Source organism: Neolamprologus brichardi, chromosome 13 (assembly GCF_056152115.1).
Source record: "Neolamprologus brichardi isolate AB-2024 chromosome 13, ASM5615211v1, whole genome shotgun sequence".
In the NCBI taxonomy this organism is placed as follows: domain Eukaryota; kingdom Metazoa; phylum Chordata; class Actinopteri; order Cichliformes; family Cichlidae; genus Neolamprologus; species Neolamprologus brichardi.
This window is the reverse complement of record NC_142116.1, coordinates 32,182,587-32,207,228: the sequence shown is the minus strand read 5'-3', so window position 1 is coordinate 32,207,228 and position 24,642 is coordinate 32,182,587. Positions and strand designations below refer to the sequence as shown.

Genomic DNA, 24,642 nt, shown 5'->3' with positions numbered 1-24,642 from the left:
TTGCTGACTGCAGCCAGCAGGTGGCAGTAATGTGAAGCATGTCTGCAAACACAAACACTGCTGTAATAATGTCAAAACTGCTACATTACAGTGTTAAACACTATTAAATATGTGCAATGGGATGTAAAAATATAAACAACTAAACTGATCACAGCAGAATATGAAATGTTGTGTAAAATAAACTGAAAAGAGTCTTTGTATTGTTCTAGTGTCAGCTTCACTTCCTGTGACTGGACACAGGAAGTGAAGCTGACTTTGAGTCCAGCGTGAGGAGATGCTCTGTGTTACAGAACCAGTGGTGCCTGACTGGCTCCACGTCTTCATGAGAGCTGGAGCTGGTTTATAACCGTGCGCTTGTTTGCAGGTGACGGGGTCACGAGTAGAGCAGTGTTTCCTGTAGATCGAGGCACCTGATGTTCCCATCACTGATTCTCTGAACGTTCCTCATCGTTAGCTTCACACTGTGTCAGACTTCACTGCTATATTCTCCTCTTTGCTTGCTGTTGGCATCGGTCCTGCTTTGGTTTTGCTTGAACACCCAGAATGCACTGCAGTTCTATGCAGAGCCCATAAAACTGTGTATGCACGTCCTTTTTTAGCGTCTACAAATACAACACAACGCGTCAGACTTCCTAAAGAGTTTGTGCTGAACCTTGAGTCATGTGTCAGGCTGAAATAAATGATGTAATGCATGTGGAGACCAGCTGTACAGCTGGTCCAGTGTCGTTGTAACAGCTGCCTGACAATCACGTGTTGTATGGATCTGTACTCGTGAAGATGCTGCGATGATGGGCTCCTGCAGCTGCGAGCATCAGTGTCCACCTCAGGGTCCAGTCTCCTCACTTCCTCTGACACTGAACAAAATGCTCACACAAGGATTTACACACAACAACAAACAAAACAAATACTTGCAGGCGCTTCGTGGTCTACAGCCTTTGTGCTCTCATGTGAACAATGATGCTCAGCTTACATGTTAATGTTGTCATGGCCTCACACCTGTTCTCAGTGTCAGTGTCAGTCATGGATGCTGTCACCAGCTAACACAAACCACGGCGTGTTAGCAGCTGCTGACGTGCTGACAGGAGATGAAGGTCGACGCCAGCGTCACAGTCAGAGAGCAGGCTGATGCACATCACACATCTGCTACAGCCCACTAAAGAGCTGCTGATTCTCACAGGTCTACTGTATTTGACCTTTGACCTCTCCTTCAAGCTCAACAGATTGATTTGAAGGCCAAAATGACAACACTGCTGTAGAGCTGTTGTACGGGGATTGATCTGACGTTTTCTGATCTGCATGTAATGATAGTAAAAGCTTCTAAATGTAAATGTTTTCTTTGACTACAGTCTGTTAAAGTGGAATAAAGCAGCACAGTGTTAACAGCTTCTTTCTGTTTGAACTCTGTCACAAACCAAACCTCTGATCTTTGGCTCTTTGAATTCTCCTCTTTGTCCTCCAGCTCCACCACCTGCCCATCAGCTCCATGTGCACACATCTGCACACCCGGATGCTCGCTAGCAGACAAGGAGGGAGGAGGTGCGGAGACCACAACAGAGAGGGAGCGAGCCGGAGGAGAGCCCTGCACCGCATTAACGAGACAGAGCACAGAGGAGGAGGAGGATCGTTTTCTGATGCCGAGCTGACGGTGCCCGGTGGTGGAGCGGAGCGTGGAGCGGCTGACAATCGCAGGTAAGCGGACCGTCTGTACTTTGCACCGTGATGGAGGCTCTATGATGGGCATGGCTCCCGTAGCGCTGACGCATCGGGTGGTGTCCTGGTTCCGGCCGAGAAGCGATGATGTGAAAAATGCTGCAGCCTGAGCCCGTCCCAGGGGCTCGGAGCGCAGTTTACACGTCATTTGCATCGTTTACCGGCCACTCGGTGCGCCAGATACCCCCCCCCCCCCCCTCCGCGCTTCTCTCTGCGCATTTTCTGGATGATGCTGCGGTTTTGTGGGGTTTCTGCTGCTCTGCGCAAATTGCAAATAAAGATAGTTAGTGTGCGGAGCCGAGCGTCCCAGCCCGGCGGCGTGCATCTGCAGAGGCCTTTGTGTGATGTGGAGAGGAGGTGTCATTGCAGAGGACGAGCGAGGACGTTTAAAGGGCTTCAACTTAGGCCCCGGGTCCGCAGCCTGCGCGCACGGCGAGGCAGGGACGGCCGTGCGCGCCGGGACTGCAGCACAGCACGTCGGGAAGCCGATTCAGAGGAGTTTGCGTGGTGCTCCCAACACAGCAGCTGTCACACAGCACTTTGTCATGTTCGTCCACTCAGGAGAAACTTAGCTGTGTCCTATAGAGCGTCGTGACCCTGTTCCAGCTGTGAGGCGTCATCAGCAGCGCTGACAGTGTTAACAGAGCCTCAGCAGCTAACAGTGTATCAATGATCCTGATCGATCATTGTGTCTCATATGACGTAGCTGTGGTGGATGCTGATCAGTGTTCCTATATAAAGCTTCTGTATTGAGGTTACAGCACTGAGGACGTGCAGCAGGTTCACGTGGACGCTAAAGAGCAGCAGTGATTGGACAGCTGTGTTCTTCTCTAGTGTGATCTTTAAGTTTCTGTGACCTACATACATCAGCACGTCTTCCTGTTGTGAGCCTGTCATATTCCTGCCCTGGACAGCAGCTGTGATCTGTGTGTTTAGCTGTATGGATGCATGGACTTGTAATGAGAGCCTGATGCAGCTAGCCCGTGTTTGTGTGCTAATAAATGATGTAAAGTCCTCTGATACATTCAAAAGAGTCGGAGTTAATCTGCTTGTAGTTCCTTTCTCCCACTAGAGGGCATCACAGGCTGTCCCATGGTCAACATAAGCACATAATCAGGTTTGAGGATTAACATTAATGAGCCTTAACAGCAGCAAACTTTGTCTTTATGAACGCTTCACATTTAAGGACAAGAACCAGAGTTTCCTCCTGTAGCCACAGCCAGTGTACCTCCCAGGTCACATAGATGAAGGAGGCCACCTGACCCACCTTTGTCAGATCAAACATCATGAAGAGTAAGATGAGCCTGCTCCACTGCTGTCAGGCAAAGATAGAGGAGAGGAGGATGCAGGAGTGTGCAGCTGATTGTACTGATTATAGTGTTCACACCAGCCTGTGTGGATGTCACAGTCTCTGCACTGCTATCAGCACACACAGCTCTCACAGGAAGCTTGTAGCAGTCATTTCAGAGCTGATGTGAGCTGTCGACACCGCCGCTGAAGTTCGATCTAAGAGTTGTCTCTGCAGCTTCACACAGCACAGGAAAGGCTGATAAGATCAGAGAGACTCAAACGCCTCTCCATCGTCGTCCTCTCAGCTCAGGCTTTGATCTGACCTCAGGCTGACCACCTTCAGTCCTCATTATTGCCCCGGCACAGAGTTCCCCTCGTCCACGCCGTGCTGCACACTCTGGATCCACCACAGCGTGTCGGGGTCAGCTGTCCTGCTGGGTTCTGCACACTCAGGACACAGACGTGTTCTTTAAATCGATGTGCTGGTATCAGTAGGCTGACTCACTTTCTCACTATAATCACACACAAGACCCTCTAAGAGCACACACTGTGGGTTTGCATGTCCAAACACACTCAGCTGCTCTGTCTGTGTAAGAGCTGCAGAGTCCAAACACGACGGTAGCTCACACTCTCACACTTTAACGTGTTTGCTTTTGTCCTTAGGATACAGGTAACTGTAGGAACAATGCCCATCTGGCCGGCTGCTGAATGTATATTTGATCATTGAAGTTTGGCCAACAATCCCAGGCCTATAATGGCTCTGACCAGTTTACCCAGCACAGCTTCACACTGGGGTTGAGGCTCTGCTAATGTCACAGTCTGACTCTTCCAACCATCTGAAGGTTGAACAAGAAGCACAGCCTGTTAAAGGGTGGTGACACCAAACACATGAGAAACATGCTGATGTTATTCTAACAAGAGTTTAGAAAATGCCGTGTTACAGTAAGAAAAGGTGAGAACACCTCCAACAGTAATGTAGATGTGCTGATAGAATAGAAGACGAAACACAGAGAGGTAGAGATGACTGAAGGGAGGTGGACTCAGTAGGAAAGTCAATAAAAAAGCCCTAAAAATGAAATAAAACTAGAAAAAGTTGCATTTCCTGCGATAATGCAGTGTGAATGCCTGCAGTGGAATCTGAAACCACAGAAGAAGAAGAACGACCTGCTGTGCAGAAGCTCCACTCTCAGCTGGAAACTGTTGTGTTTGAAAGGGGACACTAAGCAGTGTTAAGGAAGCAGACTACATGTATTAAATTCGGTTGCCCTGGCAACACATGCAAGCAGGGAAGATGTCCAGCAATTGTCACGTGTAGGATTCAAACCTTTTGCCACCGGATCTCACGGCGGCTCATCCCACTGAGCCAAACCAGCTCTGAGCTCAAACGAAGACATGATGAGAGAAAAAATGTGCAGAAACTAAATTGTGCTGAAAAGAGGTGAAAAACTGAAAATTCTGCTAAAAAGAGGTGAAAATGCTGAAAATTGTGTTGAAAAGAGTTAAAACAGTTGAACTGTTTACTGAAGGAAATGTTGCCATCAGCGGGATTCGAACCCTCCTGCTCGGCTGCTCATCTCACTGAGCTACAACAGCTCAGCTGCTCAGCTCAGCCCAGGAAGCCAAACTGGTGATCACACTGATGATGTGGTCCCCTTCAGCAAGATGGGCCAAAAATGGCATAAAAAGCTTAATATCTCAAAAAGTATAAAAGTTATGAGCACCAAAAGATATAGCTGACATTAGCAGAAGGAGCAGAACAGTTCAAAGTTTGAATGGTGAAAATCGGAGGAAAACTGAGGGAGGAGTTAACCAGCAACGGTCTGAGCAACGAGAATAATGAGGTAGAAGAAAGAGAAACAGGATCAATAACATAAAACAGAACGAGCGGTTTACTCACTTCAGTGTGTGTACAACAGCTCACTGTAACAGCTGACTTACAGCACTTCATAGGGTGAAGACCCCACAGCAGGGGTCCAACTCCAGGCCTGGGGGGCCGTGTCCTGCAGGTTTTAGACGTGTCCCTGATCCAACAGCTGATTTAAACGACCTCCTCAACGTGTCCTGAAGGCTGTGTCCCAATCCAGGGTCTGCAGCCTCAACGATCCTCAAGGGCCGCGTACTCAAAGACCGCTAAGGCCGGAAGTGCGAGGCTTGTGAAATGGGACGGTCTAGCCTCTGTCGCGCTGCCCAGGTTGCCTAGCAACCATGATACTAACAGCTGGAAACGTTTCATACAGCTTTGTTTGACAGAAATGAAGGAGAAAATCTTTTGTTCTGTTTGTTTCTACATGAGCTTTGATCATTCTCTGATTAAGCTCAGCTATTGAACGGCGTATATTTTAAAGTAACGGCTTTAAAACCAAGTTAGTACAAACTTCACTGATGTCACATGACTTTGCCGACATGTGGCCAACAGTAATGTTTTAATGTTCTTCGTTATTAAACATTTGCACATAAATAAGTGACATAATATTCAGGACTTACTTAAAGTTTACTCTTCGGCCCCCTCATCTGCCGTTTTTTTGGCAAAATTATCCACACCCACCGCCGCGCTATGCATTCTGGGATATGTTGGGCCACGAAGTCTACACCGCCACGTCCTTAAAATTCAGGGAAATGAAGGACGCATTTGAGGGCCGCATTTCGAGCAGCCTTTGGATTGGGACAGCCTTCGTCGCGCCGCTGTGACGTAATCGGCAGATCCTGAATTGGGATACAGCTGACCTCCTCAACATGTCCTGCAGTTCTCCAGAGGCTGGTAATGAACTCATCATGTGACTGAGTGCTGACCCAGGGTGAGGTCTCAAACCTGCAGGCCTGGAGTTGGACCCCTGCCCCACAACATTAAAACTCCATCAGTCACTGATGATCAGCAGTGATATAACAACACAAAGAGCAGCCTGATAATAATGATTTACAGCAACCCAGTCGAGTAATGAATGGACTCAGCATAAATATTGCACATGTGTGTGCACGTTGAAGGAAGTCTGCTGGTGTTACTGGAGGACACGTCTGAGATGCTCTGTGTTTGTGACTCTCTGGTTAATCAGCATGACGACGTTTCACACTCTGAACACAGGAGTAATAATATATATGATCCTGTAAGAGAAACCTGGGCTGTGGTTACATGATGCTGCAGTTCACGTGTTTAGTCAGCAGATGGCAGTGGTGTCATACAGTAAACGTGTCCTTACAGATACAGAGGTGTAGAAGCTGTTTCACTGTAACAGGTCAGATGTGGAGGCAGGAAACGATCCTTTTGTGAGCTTTAGTAATAAAAGAATATGTAGCAGCAGACTGTGTGGCTCTGTTGGCTGCTCTCCAGTATAAACGGAGCAGCCAGTGCAGATGGGGCACAGCCAGGCCAGGTGGATTGTGGGTAAGATGGTGCCCAGTGATTAAGGAAGCCTGCTGGCATCAGTATGATCACCTGGCACGGCTATCTGTTGTTCAGGTGTAGACATGCTCACCTGGCATGGGGTATGAATGCTGACTGTAATGTTTGAGCTGGCAATGCTTTCTGGACTCCACCATGGTGCAGTCATGTCTTCATGCTCAGTCATCCAGGTACGTCAATCCCACAAGTTGATTCTGTTCGTCTGGATGTTTTCAGCAGCAGAAACATTTCTTCAACATGCAAATTCTCATGACTGCTGATCAATGACCGTGAGGACCATTCAACAACGGGCTGTGAGGTCAGGAGGAACGTTTGAGGGCGGAGTCAAGGAGGCCATTTACGTGAAAAGGGAAAGACCATCTCTGATTGGAGGAGGGGCCTAAGGGTACATCTGTAACCATCTTACATGCTGTGATTGCAGCCATTCCCCAACTCTGTGAATGGGACTCATGGCCAATGATCAGTGGTTGTTGGTGATCAGTGGTCTTGACAATATGTGTACCAATGAATGAACTGACCTCCCAGCCCATTGTTCCTTCAGTGGGCTGGTTTCAGTCATTATGCAAATGTCCTGTTTATAAGATTGAAACCTGCAGCTGAGACTGAAGACGTCACCTGATGAAACGTTTCTCCCTCTGAAAACATCCAGATGATCAGAGTCAGCGTTTGGAGATAATGCAGCTCTACAGTGAGACATTATTACTTTGATTCCTTCCTTTTGTCCTATGCTTACAAATACACGTCTCCTCTGTGCCTGCTGGCGTCCGTCCAAGCGTTGATGCTTCAGTCTGCTGAGAAAGTGAAACTGGAGCTACCAGCTAATGTCAGCAACAATGCAACCTTGGTTAGCGCCATCACAACGAGAGAGCGCGCTTATCCCCGGTGTCATTGCAACAGCACCTGGATTATAGAGCAGTGAAGAAGGTGGACTGGTTTCTGTTGTTAAATAATAATAATAAACTTTATTTATAAAGCACACTTAAAAACCAAGGGTATGCCGAGGTGCTTAACAAGTAAGATAGAGAAGAGGAGGATAATAGAAATAGGACCAAAGCAGGTAGCTGTCACTGATGCACAGGAAAGCAACAGGTACAGAGCAAACAAGATTTAAATGAGCATAAAAGTGCATGATATAAAATCATAAAATAAATATTAACTAGAGGGAAAGGCAAGATTGAATAAGTGGGTTTTTAGTCGTGATTTGAACAGTGCGATGGAATCAGAGGCGCGGAGGTCGAGAGGAAGGTTATTCCACAGTCAGAGCAAACGCACGGTCACCCCGAGACTTCAGCTGAGGTCTGGGTCAGAAGTGGTTGAGTGGCAGATCTGAGTGCTCTAGCAGGAGTCTGTGGTTTGAGAAGTTCACTAAGATAACTCAGCGTTAATTTATCAATAGTTTTGAATGTGAGGAGTAATATTTTAAATTGAATACGGTACTTTATGGGCAGCCAATGCAAGCCAGCTAGAACAGGAGTAATATGGCAAAATCTCCTGGTACCAGTCAAGAGGCGGCTGCTGCATTTGGACTGTTTGCAGTGTAAGAAGAAGAGAAGAGGGAAGACCGTCGTGCAGGAGTTACAATAATCCAGCCTGGAGGTCACAAAAGCGTGAATAAGCTTCTCCAGGTCCTCATGTGGAACATAACGCCGGCCTTAGAGATAAGGCGCAGTTGGTGGAAGCTTGATCTCACTACAGCAGACACTTGCTGAGTTTGAGCGAGCAGTACGCCCAAGTTACTGACATGGTCACAGGAAGAGCTAGCAAAGGAACCCAGAGCAGCACAGAGTTGGGCACGAGGGGTTTTACTGTTGAACACCACAATCTCAGTCTTCTTATCATTTAAAATGAGGGAATTACTCAGGAACCATTCTTTGACCTCATTCTTGAAAGTAGTGCAGGGACACAGCAAGGTCGTCAGTAAGGTCAAAATAGATCTGTGTGTCATCGGCGTAACAGTGGAAGGCGATGTTGTAGTTTTCAAAGATTGCGCCTAGAGGGAGCAAATACAACGAGAAGAGAATAGGGCCTAAAACTGATCCTTGGGGTACACCACAACAGACCAGAGGAAGAGGAGAAGGTGCCCAAGTTAACTGATGAGGATCTATCAGCGAGATATGATTTAAACCAGTCGAGGGCAGAGCCTCTAATACCCACAGTGTGCTCAAGTCTTATAATAAAATGTTATGGTCCACCATATCAAAGGCTGAAGAGAGGTCCAGTAAAGAGCGTCCAGTATCAGTGATTACAAGAATATCATTAAGAACTCTAACCAACGCTGTTTCAGTGCTGTGCAATGGCTTAAAGGCAGATCGAAATTTCTCAGCAATATTGTTCGTGTCCAAGTACGCCTGGAGCTGGGAGAGAACTCGTCTCTCCAGGATGTTGGACAAGAACGAGAGCTTAGAGACCGGTCGGTAGTTTGAAAGGTCACAACAGTCAGTTTCTTTGTTTAAGAATGGGGTGGACTACAGCATTAAAGGCTGAAGGAACTGGAAATGGGAAATAGATGGCTGCATGGAAAATATGTCTTACTGGAACCTCTGAGCACTTTGCTATGCTGTGGTTTCATGTCAACAAACACCTGTGACAAGCTAATACCTGTGAAGCAGATGCTGTCCCAATGACAGCAGACAGAACCTGTGTCTCTCTGAAACATCAGGAAGAAGAAGCTCTAATAGTGTGATGTTTGTAATGTAACGGTGGGTTATTAAAGCACACAGCTGTGGAGAGGTGATAACGACCGTCGACACTAAAACAGAGGACAACAGAACAACTCTACTTAAATACATTTACACAAAACTGAACAATAAATTGATAGTAGTGAAAAATAAAGAATGTGACACAGTGCTGCTGGGTCAGAGGTGTAATGAGCGGGGGTGAAATGTTAAATGAATGCAGTTGATTGTTTCCTTGTATTGTCTCACTCTGGTCTCTCTGTCACTTTGCTTCAGGCTCTATTTACAGAAGCTGCTGTTTTCCCAGAGGGCAGGAAAGGAGGAGAGAGAGGAGAGACATGATGGTCGTGTCCAAATTCATGGCTGCATCCTTCTGAGGACCCGGCCTTCGCGGTCTACGTGGGTCGGGTCCTCAGGAGGTCGGGTAGGCCGGAAGTAAACGGCTGTGAAATGTGACGGTCCAGCCTTCTGATCTGCGTCACCGCTGTCTCGGTGGAGTTTAATAAACTCGCCGTCTGCTCCTTGCTATCTAAAATATAACAGGACACTGGCGTAAACTCTCGACCGTCTCACACTTCTGTTTAATCAGTTTTCTGTTTGACGTTTAGTCAGCTGTGTAAAAACCAAGGAGGAACCCACCCGGGGGATTAATAAAGTTTTATCTAATCTAATAACTTTGATCTCAGCCAAACCGATTTACTCACGAACAAACAAAACACTGAAAAAAGCCCAACAATAACATTTTAGGTTGTCTAAGTGACTTATATATCACGTTTAACCCGAGCAGCGAAAGTCCGCGGTGATCTGAAAATGATGTGCCGGGAGTTGTGCCGTTCTCAGCGGCTTCAGTGACCCTCGAGCTCCCGGCGAGCTATCGAGCTGGTGGGTAACAGGCGTCTCCGAAAACGTCGAAGCACTTTTGTAAATATGCGATATCTTGATAAACTGAGCAGATATTTGATGTTTACACAGCTACTTTCTCACCTGAAAATAAGTTAAAAGTTTATTTTGTGACCCAGAAAGATTAGTATGAGTAATTTTAAAACTTAGTAGCGGCCGCCATTGTTGGAAACTGGAGTTTGGCTGGGCCGCGCTATGAATTCTGGGATATGGTGGGCCACGAAGGACACACCCGACGCATCCTTCAAATCCGGGGAAAAGGAGGACAGCCTTCGTCGCGTCGCTGTGACGTAATCGGTCTACAAATGCGGCCTCAGGAGGAAGCAGCCATGAATTTGGACACGACCGATGGATATAAGACAGACTGAGAGGAGGCAGAGGTGCCGAACAAGAGTGAAAGATGAACATAGAAAGTTTACAGGAGTTTGGAGCAAAAGCACAGGCTGCCAGGAGTTAAAATAGAGGATGGATAAAAGGCCTGGGTCTCCACGGTGACCACTGACTGCATGAAGAGAAAACAGGAACAGGGAGGAGAGCGCCTGATATGTTTCCACTGCTCATGCTGCTGGATGCTGTTTGAAACTTGTGCTGCATTGAAGAGAATTGAGAGATTGTGCTTATAGTCTAAAACCAGTGGTTTGACCTACACATGGCATGTGTGATGTGGTTGCACACCTCAGCCACGAACAGGCAGCAGCTGAAGGCAGCTGTAGGAAAGCTGAGCAGAGGAAATGCAGCTCTCTGTGAGTCCTGACTGCACAAGTATTCAGCCTGTGTTTACATCATGCTTTGATTTGAAATGCTGTGTGGTCGGGTACAGAGGCTAATGGTGAAAATGTTGTGATTGTTTAAATATCTGTGGAGCTCAATTACAGGGTCATCATGAGGAGTGCACACAGCCTGGAGTTAGCTGTAGGGAAACACTGTCTCTATCACCTTTGATGGATCAGGATGTGGCCTCTGTAGCATTGCCATGCAGCATTACAACATGACAGCATGCACTGGCATCAAGGCCAAACGTGACACACTTCCACTGTGACAAGAACTGCACTTTCCTGTGATGCATATCCAGAGAACTTAAAGAAACCTCTGTTTGAGCTCTTTGTCTGCATGTGGTGGACAGGTGTGTGGAGTGATGAGAGAGGACCATATGTGGGCTAGTCAGAGGTCTGGAGCTGAAGACAAAAGGCTCGCTGCTGCAGCATCGTGACGTTTGACTGTGCACTGTGTCAGATGGGATCATGAGGCAGACTCACCAAGACTGTCATTAAGAGCCCTGTGCAGGTACACAGGTGCTAATGTTCACACTGACACTCGATATAACCCATCACGTGTGATACTCTGGCTGTGTTGCACGTGTTACAGGGAAAATGAGCATTTCTAAACCACTGTAGTCTGTAAAGGTTTTTATCTCAGTGCTTGAGGTGGCTGTTGTTGTCATTGCTGTATAAATAAAACTGAATTCAGGAAGTTGATTTTGGCTCTCTGATGAAAAAGCCTTGGTCCCTGATAATGGACCAAGTAGATCAAGGAGGCGATGCAGGTGAGGGGGCTCAGCCAGTACTACAGCTGACCCTGATATGAAGACCTGAGTATTCCTGCGGTCACTCCCACCTGTCGACAGCAGCTGCCCTCTGTGGCACTTGTTATTGCTGGATGATTTTAGTACCCTGGACAGCTCCAAGGAAACATTATTGTATTATGCTAGGATAGCCTGTAAGATGCAGGAGGAACAATGCGGTTTGTGTCCTGGTTGTTGAACACTGGACCAGCTCTTCATCCTCTCGAGGATACTTGAGGGTGCGTGGGAGTTTGCCCAACCAGTCCACATGTGTTTTGTGGACTTGGAGAAGGCATTCGACCGTGTCCCTCGGGGTGTCCTGTGGGAGGTGTTGCGGGAGTATGGGGTGTCTGGCCCATTGCTACGGGCCATTCGATCCCTATACAACCGTTGCAAGAGCTTGGTTCGCATTGCCGGCAATAAGTCGGACTCGTTCCCGGTGGGTGATGGGCTCCGCCAGGGCTGCCCTTTGTCACCGGTTCTGTTCATAATTTTTATGGACAGGATTTCTAGGTGCAGCCAAGTGGCGGAGGGCTTTCGCTTTGGTGGCCTCAGGATCTCATCTCTGATCTTTGCGGATGATGTGGTTCTGTTGGCTTCATCGGGTGAGGGCCTCCAGCTCGCACTGGAACGGTTCACAGCCGAGTGTGAAGCAGCGGGAATGAGGATCAGCACCTCCAAATCTGAGGCCATGGTTCTCAGCCGGAAAAGGGTGGAGTGCCCACTCCGGGTCGGGGATGAGTTCCTGCCCCAAGTGGAGGAGTTCAAGTATCTCGGGGTCTTGTTCGCGAGTGATGGGAGAAGGGAGCCGGAGATCGACAGACAGATTGGGGCTGCAGCTGCAGTAATGCGGACGCTGCACCGGTCCGTCGTGGTGAAGAGGGAGCTGAGTGTAAAAGCGAAGCTCTCAATTTACCGGTCGATCTACGTCCCTACCCTCACCTATGGCCACGAGCTGTGGGTAGTGACCGAAAGAACGAGATCGCGGATACAAGCAGCGGAAATGAGCTTCCTCCGAAGGGTGGCTGGCCTCTCCCTTAGAGATAGGGTGAGAAGTTCGGCCATCCGGGAGGGGCTCAGAGTAGAGCCGCTGCTGCTCCACATCGAAAGGAGCCAGCTGAGGTGGTTTGGGCATCTGGTAAGGATGCCCCCTGGGCGCCTCCTGGGTGAGGTGTTCCAGGCATGTCCCACCGGGAGGAGGCCCCGGGGCAGACCCAGGACACGCTGGAGAGATTATATCTCTCGGCTGGCCTGGGAACGCCTTGGTGTTCCCCCGGATAAGCTGGAGGAGGTGGCTGGGGAGAGGGAGGTCTGGGCCTCTTTGCTTAGGCTGCTGCCCCCGCGACCCGGCCTCGGATAAAGCGGATGAAGATGGATGGATGGATGGATGGATGGATGGATGGATGGATGGATGGATGGATAGCCTGTAAGAGCTGTTTACACTGTAAAGAACAATACTCTGATTTTTACCTTTACTGTTTAACAAACAGTTAAAAAGTGAATGTCCACAACTTAATGGCAGGAAATGTTATTAAAGCAGTTTAACAGGAGCAGAATCAACCAGTAAAACTCACAAATCAGATCAGCTGAACTCTATCTAACGAAGCTACTGTGAGCTAATGCTGAGTGTGTTCTCTTTGGTGAGGAGAGGTTGGAGGACGAGCACAGTCAGGCCTGAACAGGTTGTTCCCCTCTACTGTCTCTGCTGGGATTCTGCACTGTGAACATCTCACCACACGGACCCTTTCTCCCGCCTCTACTGGACGTCACATTGTTGACAAGTTGTTGACATTCAATCATCTGATGTGCACCCACACTTTTTCTTTCTCTCTGTCTGACTTACAAAATAGTTTCATGTTTCATTCAGTTTATGTAATTCTGCTTTAATCAGATTAGCCTTTAGCACATTCTCACATGATGTGCATTGTAACATATCTTTACTCCAAATACAGAGGAATACTTTATTCTACCTTTTAAAACTCTGTTTGTTCATTAGCATTTATATATTTGTATTTGTTTTAAGTAGTAATGAAATAAAAATACTTTGTTACTGTATTTAAGTACAATTTTTTGGTATCTGTCCTTTATTTAAGTATTTTTTCCTTCATTTGAACAAAAATAAACAGTAATAATAATTTATAGTGTAAAGTGTGAGCTGGGGCTGGTGTTTACTTTTGACAGACGATCATAAGCTGAGTAGGTGCCAGGTAATTTCAAACGCAGCGTTTCTATCAGCTCAACAAACACAAGCTGTGTGTGTGCAGTTTGTCTCTCAGTGTGTTGCAGCTGCTGTATGTGACAGGGAGAGGAAAGAAAGAGAGCTACGTTCAGTCAGAGATGGAGAAAGATAAGAAAGACTGGGAATTTAAAGCTAAGTCTAAGCTAGGTGTATACAGGTGAGTGTGTGGGGAAGAGAAAGCAGAGTTGGACTGGTGCACAGCAGCTGTGTTCAGAGTTATGTCACGTGTAAGCTGGTATAAAGATGCCATAAACAGTGGACTGTGAGTGTCGAGCATGGAAGTCAGCCAGGTCTGCTTCCATCTTCTTTCATACAGTTGTGTAAATCCACTGAGAGCAGTAGAGCCCAGCGCAGCAGCAACAGCACAGGTCAGCTGATCACAGCCCATACACTGAGACGATCTGCTGGACCGGTCGGTGGAAATCATTGTTAGCTGTGATTCTTTCCCCTTGAGCTACTACAGTCAACATCCACCTGAACCTAAACCACTGACTGTGTTTTCTGATTATGTGTGGAGTCACCCTCTACGGCGTAGGCAGCAAAGATGGAGCTGTCAAAAAAAATTATTGTCCTCTGCACTGTTCTACATTTAGAAGGGCGCTGTTTTGGCTAGCAGTGGGCACCGTTTTGGCTAGCAGTGGGCGTTTTGGCTAGCAGTGGGCACCGTTTTGGCTAGCAGTGGGCATCGTTTTGGCTAGCAGTGGGCGCCGTTTTGGCTAGCAGTGGGCACCGTTTTGGCTAGCAGTGGGCGTCGTTTTGGCTAGCAGTGGGCGCCTTTTTGGCTAGCAGTGGGCGCCGTTTTGGCTAGCAGTGGGCGCCGTTTTGGCTAGCAGTGGGCGCCGTTTTGGCTAGCAGTGGGCGCCGTTTTGGCTAGCAGTGGGTGACCATAAGCTGTAGTTGAATCCGAACTTTTCCTGAGTATTTTTAACACTAGAGTCTGTACGTCTGCTTAAGACGATTGTATAGAAACAGTTCTTTGTATGTAAAGTAGGATTGTGATATTTTCTTTAGCAGTTAGCTTTAACATGCTAAGTGTGTCCAGTGTTGGTTGTTGAACTGACTCATTGTTTGGTTTGCTGTGCTATGCTAACACTATGTGATGGTGGTGACAATACTGACCTGTGTGTGCATGCGTGTGTGTGTGTGTGTGTGTCTGTGTGTATGTGCGTGTGTGCGTGAGTGTGTGCGTTTGTGTGTGTGATTGTTTGTGACTGTGTAGGAAAACAGATGATCGATGCAGTGAAAGAGAAGCACACCAAGGAAAGGGGTGAGCGGGAGGCAGGAAAGAGAAAACTGGGAAAGGGAAGCATTGTAATCAACACATCAACATGTTCTTTCTGCAGTGGTCAAACATGGCTCTGATTCTTCTTATCTGGAGTCTGAAGGCGCAGAATTTAAATAACACATCTACACTCTGTGTATCTATGGCAGGTTTTGGCAGCTGGGGACCAGCAGCTTCCAGCCCTGACAAACCAAAGTGCTTCTGTCCCAGTGAGTGATTCCCTTTGTGGTGTTTGCTGTGGAATAAATAGATTTATTCCACAGCAGGTTTGGCTGCCACAATTTATTTTCCTGTCAATATTTAGTTGGAATATTATGTTGAGTGACATTTGCTTCCCTTGAGGAGATTATGATCATAATCTTCACTTTGTTATCTTCATCACTGTGTATAGTTTTGTTGCCACACAGAGTTAAGGTCAGGCAGGGGCTTGGTCTCTTCCACTGTGGGGTCAGGTCTGAGGGAAACCTCTGGCACACTAAGAGTGCTTCTGTTTGACATTAATGCCAACTGTCAGCGTCTGGATTCAGTGCAAGTCTTGTTGCATATATTAGGGCCAAGTGTAACATAGCCTCTGTGTCTGTAGGCCTGCATTGGTACTCTACAGTACTCATACAAAATGCACACAATGCAAATATACTCCCAGTACAATACCCACAGTGCATCTCCAACACGTTCTGAGATCCTGTGTTCGATGCAGTGAATTGAAAACGCCATACAGCACAATGTAGAGAAACGTTAGCAGAGACTTCATTGTGTGTCCGGTTGACAGCGACTGCTGTGGCGTCTGTAACAATGGTGCTGAGTGGGTGTGGAAGACAATCTTAGATCCTCAGCACCAAAAAACAAGCGTGCACGAGTTTTAAAGGTTTTTTCTTTTTTTCTTTTTTTTTTTTTTGAAAATATTTTTATTGAAAAAAGAAAACAACAGTACTTGCAGTTACCGAAATACAATCAACCTTTCTTCATTTTTCTAAGTAAATAAACTTATATATATATGTATGAAAAAAAACAACGCATTCTAAAAGAAAGACCCCCCCCCCGTCCCACACAGATCAACACAACCATCAAACATATTAGAGGAATATAACAGTAACAGAAGTACATTTAAACAGGCAATACCTCTAGACTAGCAAAATAAGAGATAAAGGGTTGCCACTTGTGAAAAAATTTGGCTGTGCAACCTCTCAACGTATATTAAATTTTTTCAAGTTTTAAAAAAAACATGACATCTTTAAGTAATAGTAGGATACTTAACAGACTTCCAATGCAACAATATTAGACGTCTGGCTAATAGGGATGTGAAGGCTATAATATCCTTTTGTGTGGAATCAAGTGTAAGTGAGCGAACAGGAATCCCAAAGGTTTTTTCTTTTTTAAATAAAAACTTACTGTTTGTGCTGAGCTTGTGAAAAGCTTCTCAGCAGTAGATGCTTTATCAAAAGCTGAGATTTATGGACACACTTGTACGTGAGAAGTAAGATTTTAAAGTTTATCCTGCTTCTACGGGCAACCAGTGAAGCTGCTGAAGAACTGTTGTAATATGAGTTATGACCCCAGCTGCAGAGTTTATGAAGGGACCTTTCAGGGAGACCAGATAGCGTTGCATAATCCACGAGAACTAATACAAACTAATGTAGTGAAATCCACGTGACGTCAACGCGCTTGAACCGGACCTCCATTAATTTTTTTTGGGGGGGGGGGGGGGTTCTGTATCTGCAGCTCCTCCGATTGCTTCCTGTGCACCGCTGCCTGCTCCTCGTGCATCCCTACCAGCTCAGTCGTCTGAGCCAGCGCCTCTGCTGACTGTGAGGATCAGGACTCCTGCTCAGATAACTATTGTTTCCTTTCAGCACCTCAGGAGATGGGTTGTAGCGCCCCCCTCACACACACTTTCTATCTGTCTCTGGGTAGCAGTCTTTTGATACTTGCACTGCCCCTGTGATCTACATCTCCTCCCCTTGCCTGGGGGGCTTTCTCCCCATTGTTTCTATTGTTTGGCTGTGAAAATGGGTTAAGAAAGGCAGCGGTGATGGACAGAAGGCCCATGACTACGAGAGAGGGGATGAGTGACTGACAAATCAAGATGGGGGAGTAGTTGTTGGACTGTGAATACAGAACATGAAGAAATCATGGGGGAGGGTGGTGATTTGAGAAAGTCCCAGCCATGAGCCAGCGTCCAAACACGGATAAGGAGGACAGTTCAGGAAGCTCGGAGGATTAGAGGAGGATGCAAGGATGGAGAGGGCAGACAAAAGGCAGTTGGTCCAGCTGTCATACAGTGCTGTATCTGCCCTTCCTAATTTCTGACTTTTGGTTTATTTATTTATTTGTCACATGTTTTTGTCACATGTGGTTTTTAAATGATTATTTAATTCATTAAGGACAAAAACATCCCTGACTCTGTGAAAACAGGTTTGCTACATAAATACCTTTTACTTTAGCTTCAGTTTAGTGACCCTGGCTGCCCAAAATATATGTCAATGTTCCCAATTCTTTGTTTTGTTTGTTTGTTTTGACACTGATGAAGTGAAGGAAGGAAGAAAAAACAGAGAAAGAGAAGATGAATGTAGAAAGAGAGGAGAGGGTCACCCATCTGCTCCTGTGAGCCCACCAGTTATTCTCTGGACCTTATTATCTCAGTTAAATTAGACTAACCCGGCCATCCAATAGTCCCACTGCACTGGGGCAAGCTGAGGATGTGCAGCCAATAACCTCAAAGGTCATACTCACTGATGATTGGCCTGTCAGAGCACACAAATGTGCTAAAATGAATAAATGATGGCTGGGCGGAGCTTTCCTGGCACAAGGCTGTGGTCATCGTTTGTTTGATAAAGTTCATGGATGTGATACCAAAGGTCACTGCTCCCTACATTTAAAGATGTGCTTCTTACAGACGCGTGTATCAGATGACCAGTGATCCTGAGGTTTTAATAGCCTGCATGCACACGTAAAACTGTGAATTTAAGCTCAGCTCAGTGTATTTACATATGAATCTTAATATGGAAACAAGAAGACTATGAAGGGAAATATATATGTGAGAGCTTGTGAAATAACCCACGATTTTTGGGCTGTGGAAAATACAAATATTCCAGATACAGCTACAATGTTGTGAACTTACAGGCAATATTTTTCTCAGGTCCAGCTGTGTTATTACAGAAACATCCCTGTAGGGCCAGGTACTGTTCCTGCAGCCAAGTGCAGATCAAATGACAGCTGTATTTAAAAAGCTTCCGTCTCAGAGCTTCAGTGGTTTCTCCTGCTCTTTTACAGCTTTATTAAATGGACTGATTCTTATACAGTACTTTTCTACTCTCCTGGAGCCCTCAGAGCGCTCTATACAACATGCCACATTCACCCAATCACTCAATCTATACTTAATGCTGTCTAACTACATTCACACCCCGATGAATGCATCGGAGAGCAATTTGGGGATAGGGATGGGTACCGGTATCTCTGACATTTCTGACATAAACGGTAGTAACCAGACCGAAAAGCAGCGCACATTTCGGTGCTTTATTTTCCTGAGCTGTGATACACTTTAGATTCTAGCCAATCATTTTACGTTTCCGAGGATAGTAGGCGGGTCCAGGTACGTACGTTCTTTTAGAGCAGAGCTACAGATTAAAAATGCCCAAGATGAAGCGGTCAAAGTCTGGCTGTACTTCACAGCAAAAGATGCAAACTCAGCAGCTGCAACAAGTTCTTTAAGCTGATACTGTGATACTGTCAAAGGAGGTAACACCTCAAATCTGATGAAACACCTGGCGACGCATAGCGTTTTTTTAAAAGCCGAGAAATGCACCGTATTTGATAGCTTGCTGCGAGACCTCACACCGAGCACATCTACTGCGGGTGTGGTGCCTGTTATCGACCCGGAGTTAGCAACATCCCCCAAAAACCCGAAGAGGAGAGTCCTGGCCCCTAGCCCTGCCAGTGTAGCAGAAATGATGAGGATGATGATGCAGCAGCAGCCGTTCTTCTCTGCGTGAGTAGCTTCATGTTGTTTGTGTGTAATTTACGTTGAGTAGGCTAACCACGTTATTACATTAATGCATGTAAGGTGAACTAGCAAACACCATCATAGCTACATGCGGCTGTCTTCTTGTTTGATGGCAGATACTCCCTTCACCCTGGACAAAAAGGCTAAAATGACCAAAGAAAAAGTGGAAAACAGTTAAACATGAGAGGTTTTTGGACAAAGTTTGTGTTTTTTCCATTGTTTAAGCTGCTTCCAGCCAAGAGTGATACCATATACAGTGGGGCAAAAAAGTATTTAGTCAGCCACCGATTGTGCAAGTTCCCCCACTTAAAATGATGACAGAGGTCAGTAATTTGCACCAGAGGTACACTTCAACTGTGAGAGACAGAATGTGAAAAAAAAAATCCATGAATTCACATGGTAGGATTTGTAAAGAATTTATTCGTAAATCAGGGTGGAAAATAAGTATTTGGTCACCTCAAACAAGGAAAATCCCTGGCTCTCACAGACCTGTAACGTCTTCTGTAAGAAGCTTTTCTGTCCCCCACTCGTTACTTGTATGAATGGCACCTGTTTGACCTCATCATCTGTATAAAAGACACCTGTCCACAGCCTCAACCAGTCAGACTCCAAACTCCGCCATGGCCAAGACCAAAGAGCTTTCGAAGGACACTAGGAAAAGAATTGTAGACCTGCACCAGACTGGGAAGAGTGAATCTACAATAGGCAAGCAGCTTGGTGTGAAAAAATCAACTGTGGGAGCAATCATCAGAAAATGGAAGACATACAAGACCACTGATAATCTCCCTCGATCTGGGGCTCCACGCAAGATCTCATCCCGTGGGGTCAAAATGATCATGAGAACGGTGAGCAAAGATCCCAGAACCACACGGGGGGACCTGGTGAATGACCTGCAGAGAGCTGGGACCAAAGTAACAAAGGTCACCATCAGTAACACACTACAACGGCAGGGAATCAAATCCCGCAGTGCCAGACGTGTTCCGCTGCTGAAGCCAGTGCATGTCCAGGCCCGTCTGAAGTTTGCCAGAGAGCACATGGATGATACAGCAGAGGATTGGGAGAATGTCATGTGGTCAGATGAAACCAAAGTAGAACTTTTTGGTATAAACTCAACTCGTCGTGTTTGGAGGAAGAAGAATACTGAGTTGCATCCCAAGAACACCATACCTACTGTGAAGCATGGGGATGGAAACATCATGCTATGGGGCTGTTTTTCTGCCAAGGGGACAGGACGACTGATCCGTGTTAAGGACAGAATGAATGGGGCCAAGTATCGTGAGATTTTGAGCCAAAACCTCCTTCCATCAGTGAGAACTTTGAAGATGAAACGAGGCTGGGTCTTCCAACATGACAATGATCCAAAACACACCGCCCGGGCAACAAAGGAGTGGCTCTGTAAGAAGCATTTGAAAGTCCTGGAGTGGCCTAGCCAGTCTCCAGACCTCAACCCCATAGAAAATCTGTGGCGGGAGTTGAAAGTCTGTGTTGCTCGGCGACAGCCCCAAAACATCACTGCTCTTGAGAAGATCTGCATGGAGGAATGGGCCAAAATACCAGCTACTGTGTGTGCAAACCTGGTGAAGACCTATAGTAAACGTTTGACCTCTGTTATTGCCAACAAAGGTTATGTTACAAAGTATTGAGTTGTATTTTTGTTATTGACCAAATACTTATTTTCCACCCTGATTTACGAATAAATTCTTTACAAATCCTACCATGTGAATTCATGGATTTTTTTTCACATTCTGTCTCTCACAGTTGAAGTGTACCTCTGGTGCAAATTACTGACCTCTGTCATCATTTTAAGTGGGGGAACTTGCACAATCGGTGGCTGACTAAATACTTTTTTGCCCCACTGTATGCCCCATAGCTGCAGAAAAGGCTAACATTGTTATCTTTTTACAAAAAAACAGCTGAACATGAGAGGTTTTTGGACCAAGTTTGTGTTCTCCATTCTTTAAGCACCGGTTCAAGCACCATTTAAGCACCGGCACAAAAGTACCAGTTTGGCACCGGATAAAACCTGACCGATACCCATCTCTACTTGGGGTTAGTATCTTGCCCAAGGATACTTGACATGCAGACTGGAGGAGCCAGGGATCGAACCACCAACCTTCCGATCCGTAGGTGACCTGCGCTACCTCCTGAGCTACAGCCACCCCTTAAACCTTCTCAAGTTTTGAAATATTTCAGAAACAAACATCTGGTCGTCTCCAGAGTCACAGATGACCACAGTGAAGTGGAGTGAGTAACTGGGTTGGGCCAGGACAAATGCAGAGGTGAGCGTCTTTCCTGAAGCCTCCTTGGTGTTAGGTGCGTCCTGGGTCTTCGGCTCTGCTGTGTGACTTCCACCTATTGGTTAGTCTTGTGTTCTGAGGGAAGCAGAGACCTTCAGCGCGACTCACGTAGGTGTTGATCCAGCCTAATACACACTGAGAGCTGATCGAAGGACACAGGTAAATCTTTAGGAGCATGGGGCTTTAAAAGCAAATGAAAGAATGTTAAAATGAATCCTAAAAGAAATGAGCAGCCAGTGAAGTAGAGCTAAAACAGGGGAAATGTGCCAAAAGACAAGCTGCAGCATTTTGCACCATCTGTAGATGAGTAACGTATGAAGCACTGAATCACGTTGTTACACCCCAGCCCAGGGAAAACCGGCGTGCAACGTAAGGAAAATTAAAAATAAGGAAAACGCCCCCACATTCCCTGCTCTCAAGGAAGACGAACCAAAAAGACAACTGCCCCGGATCCAGTCAGTTTATTAATTTATTTACCTTAAGTCCCAAAAGGTAGCGGGCGTTAGGGTGAGCACAAAAACCCTAGAAATGAAATGCAGCTGGCTTACCTTCACAGAAAACCCCAAAAGAAAATTACAGGTGTCTTACCTGCCTCCCTAACCAACAACAGGAGAAAAGGTTCCCAAAGAAAAACGGCTTCTCACCCCTACAGCTAACTATTTACAACACACTATTTACAACACAGCAAAAGCTTCCAGAATACAAATTCACACGCAGCCACATGCACAGTTCATTGGGAACAGGAAGTAGGCGTGCCGGTTGAGAAAGGTCCTCATTTATAGCCGGCCTCTCCCCGTCCTCCACCAATGGTCAGCCTCCACCTGGAACTCACATAGCAGCAATAACATAGGACACAAACTGTGCCACCCTCTGGCGTGGCAGACAAAAAACACAGTACAAAAATATCCACAACACTGAATCATAACACTCTGCATTACAGAGGGCACCGAGGGGACGCCAGGAGTAGTCTGTGCTACTGTAGGAAGAGGCGGGGCTTAACCTCTGAGTTCTGATTGGTGGACACGATGGTTGACCCACACACTAAATGAGAATTAGTGATGGCACACACTCTCACAGTGATTGAAACATGGAGACGTCAGAGGCCAAGCACGTTACACAATGAGTGTCTGCTTCCCCTCAGGGTGCTTTGTATTATAAAGACCCTACAGTATAAATAATAAAACGTAGTCATACACTCTCCATTCACAGTCAGTTTCACAATAAATGTGTTTTCATGTACCTAGTTTCTGTTATTGTACATGATTTAAGTCATTTGTAAATTATGTGTTATGTTACTTTTGTGTTACTCCCAAAATCTGTTTACCTGCTCGTCTATTGTTAGGTGGTCATGGATATCCAGAACACGCACACTAAAACTGAATGATTAGTTAATTATTATAAATAATAGCAGTTACCACTAATAAGTCATAGCTGAAGTTGTTGGAGGGTCTGGTTGGTTACTTTTTCATTTGAGTTAAATTCATTCACAACCCATGCTTTCCTTTTTTGGTTTCCGGGAGAGCGCCTCCAGCTTTACATTGCGGGATCCGGGCCTGTAGGTGAACCCAGAGAAAAAGAGTGCCCACCTAGCTTGCCGTGAGTTGAGGCGCTTGGCCGATCGGATGTATTCCAGATTTTATGGTCAGTCCATACAATGAGAGGGTGTTCAGCGCCCTCCAGCCAGTGCCACCACTCCTCCAGGGCAAGCTTGACTGCCAATAACTCCCGGTCCCCGATGTCGTAATTGCGTTCTGCGGATGAGAAGTAACGTGAAAAGAAAGCGCAAGGGTGAAGTTTACCTTCAAACATTTGGGAAAGACCTGCCCCAGCCCTGGTGTCAGACGCATCCACCTCTACCACCAACTGCTGCTGGAGGTTAGGCTGACGGAGGAGCAGTGGCAAACTTCTTTTTCAGTAGGTCAAAGGCTTCCTGAGCAGGCTGGTCCCACTGAAAGGGTTTTTTAGAGAGGTGAGTTTGGTGAGTGGTAAAGCGATCTTACTGAAGTCTCTAATGAAGGGCCAATCCAAGGAAGCGCTGGAGCTGGAGACGGTTGGGGGGCCGAGGCCATTCCACAATGACCCGAACCTTCGTCAGGCTTCAGATCTCCCCGAGCGATGATGTAACCTAGGAAACCACAGTGTCGACATGGAATCCACATTTCTCACCCTTCACGAACAGTCTGTTCTCCAGGAGGCGCTGAAGGATCTGTTGGACATGGACCTCGAGTTCTGCCTGGGACTTGGAGAAAATCAGACTATCATCCAGATAAACAAAGGCACATCGATTAATAAAATCAGCACATCATTAACGAGAGCTTGGAATACTGCTGGGGCATTGGTCAATCCGAAGGGCATCACCAGAAATTCAAAATGCCCAAGGGGTGTGTTGAACGCCGTCTTCCATTCGTCTCTCTCACGAAGTCTCACCAAGTGGTACCACCGGAGAGGATGTGGCAGAGGCTTGGTGTGAAGGTGGAGCTTAGCAACTAGTGAGGGATCAATAAAGTTTTGTTCCGCTCCTGAATCTACCAGAGCGGAGTGAGAATATGACTCAGTCCGAAAAGTGAGTCTAGCGGCCAGCAACAAACGTGGAAGAGGGTGTTTGCCAGACAGGTCGCCCACCAGTACCCTCTCAATAACTGGTGGCCCTTTTCCCAGCGCGGGACAGGCGGAGATAAAATGACCTTTATGGCCACAATATAAACACTCACCCGCCGCAAAGCGGCGCTGTTGCTCCGCAGGCGACAGCTGCGAGTGACCTAGCTGCATTGGCTGTTCCCCCTCCTCCTCTCTGACACTCCGGGCTTCCCGTGACTCAGGCTGGTCCTCCCTCGATGCTGGAAGTTCCCAAAACGACTGTTTCCGTGAGGCCCGGCGCGCCCGTAGGTGGTCGTCCACCTGGATGCATAGTGACATAAGCACCTCCAGAGAGGAAGGGATTTCATGCATCATTATTCCATCTTTAAGCTCCTCATTGACATTATTTAACAGAGTGGTTCTTAGAGCCTCAGAGCCCCACTTAGCTCGCACAGCCAGGGTCCAAAATCAATCGAATAGTCAGCTATGCTGCGCCTACCTTGTTTTAGGTTGATCGAACGGTGGCCGGCGGCCTCCGCACTGGAGCCCTTATCAAATACTGCCTTGAAACGGCCAGAAAGTTATCATAAGAAATTCCAGGGCTGGCCTGCAGCAGAGCCTGAGCCCAGGTCAAAGATCACGAAGCAACTGGGTCAGGAAGGCAATTTTGACCCCGTTGCTAGCGAACACATTTGGCAACTGTTGGAACTGCAT

At 46.7% G+C, this 24,642-nt stretch overlaps 1 protein-coding gene across 1 annotated transcript in view; it reads left to right on the top strand.

Moving 5' to 3' along the window:
* Positions 1-1,518: 1,518 nt before the first annotated feature.
* nfasca (neurofascin homolog (chicken) a) overlaps positions 1,519-24,642 on the top strand; it is a 130,896-nt gene continuing 107,772 nt past the window's right edge. Inside the window, exon 1 of the mRNA XM_006805336.2 lies at positions 1,519-1,689. The gene's annotated coding sequence lies outside the window, so the exon portion shown is untranslated. The remainder of the gene's footprint in view (positions 1,690-24,642) is intronic.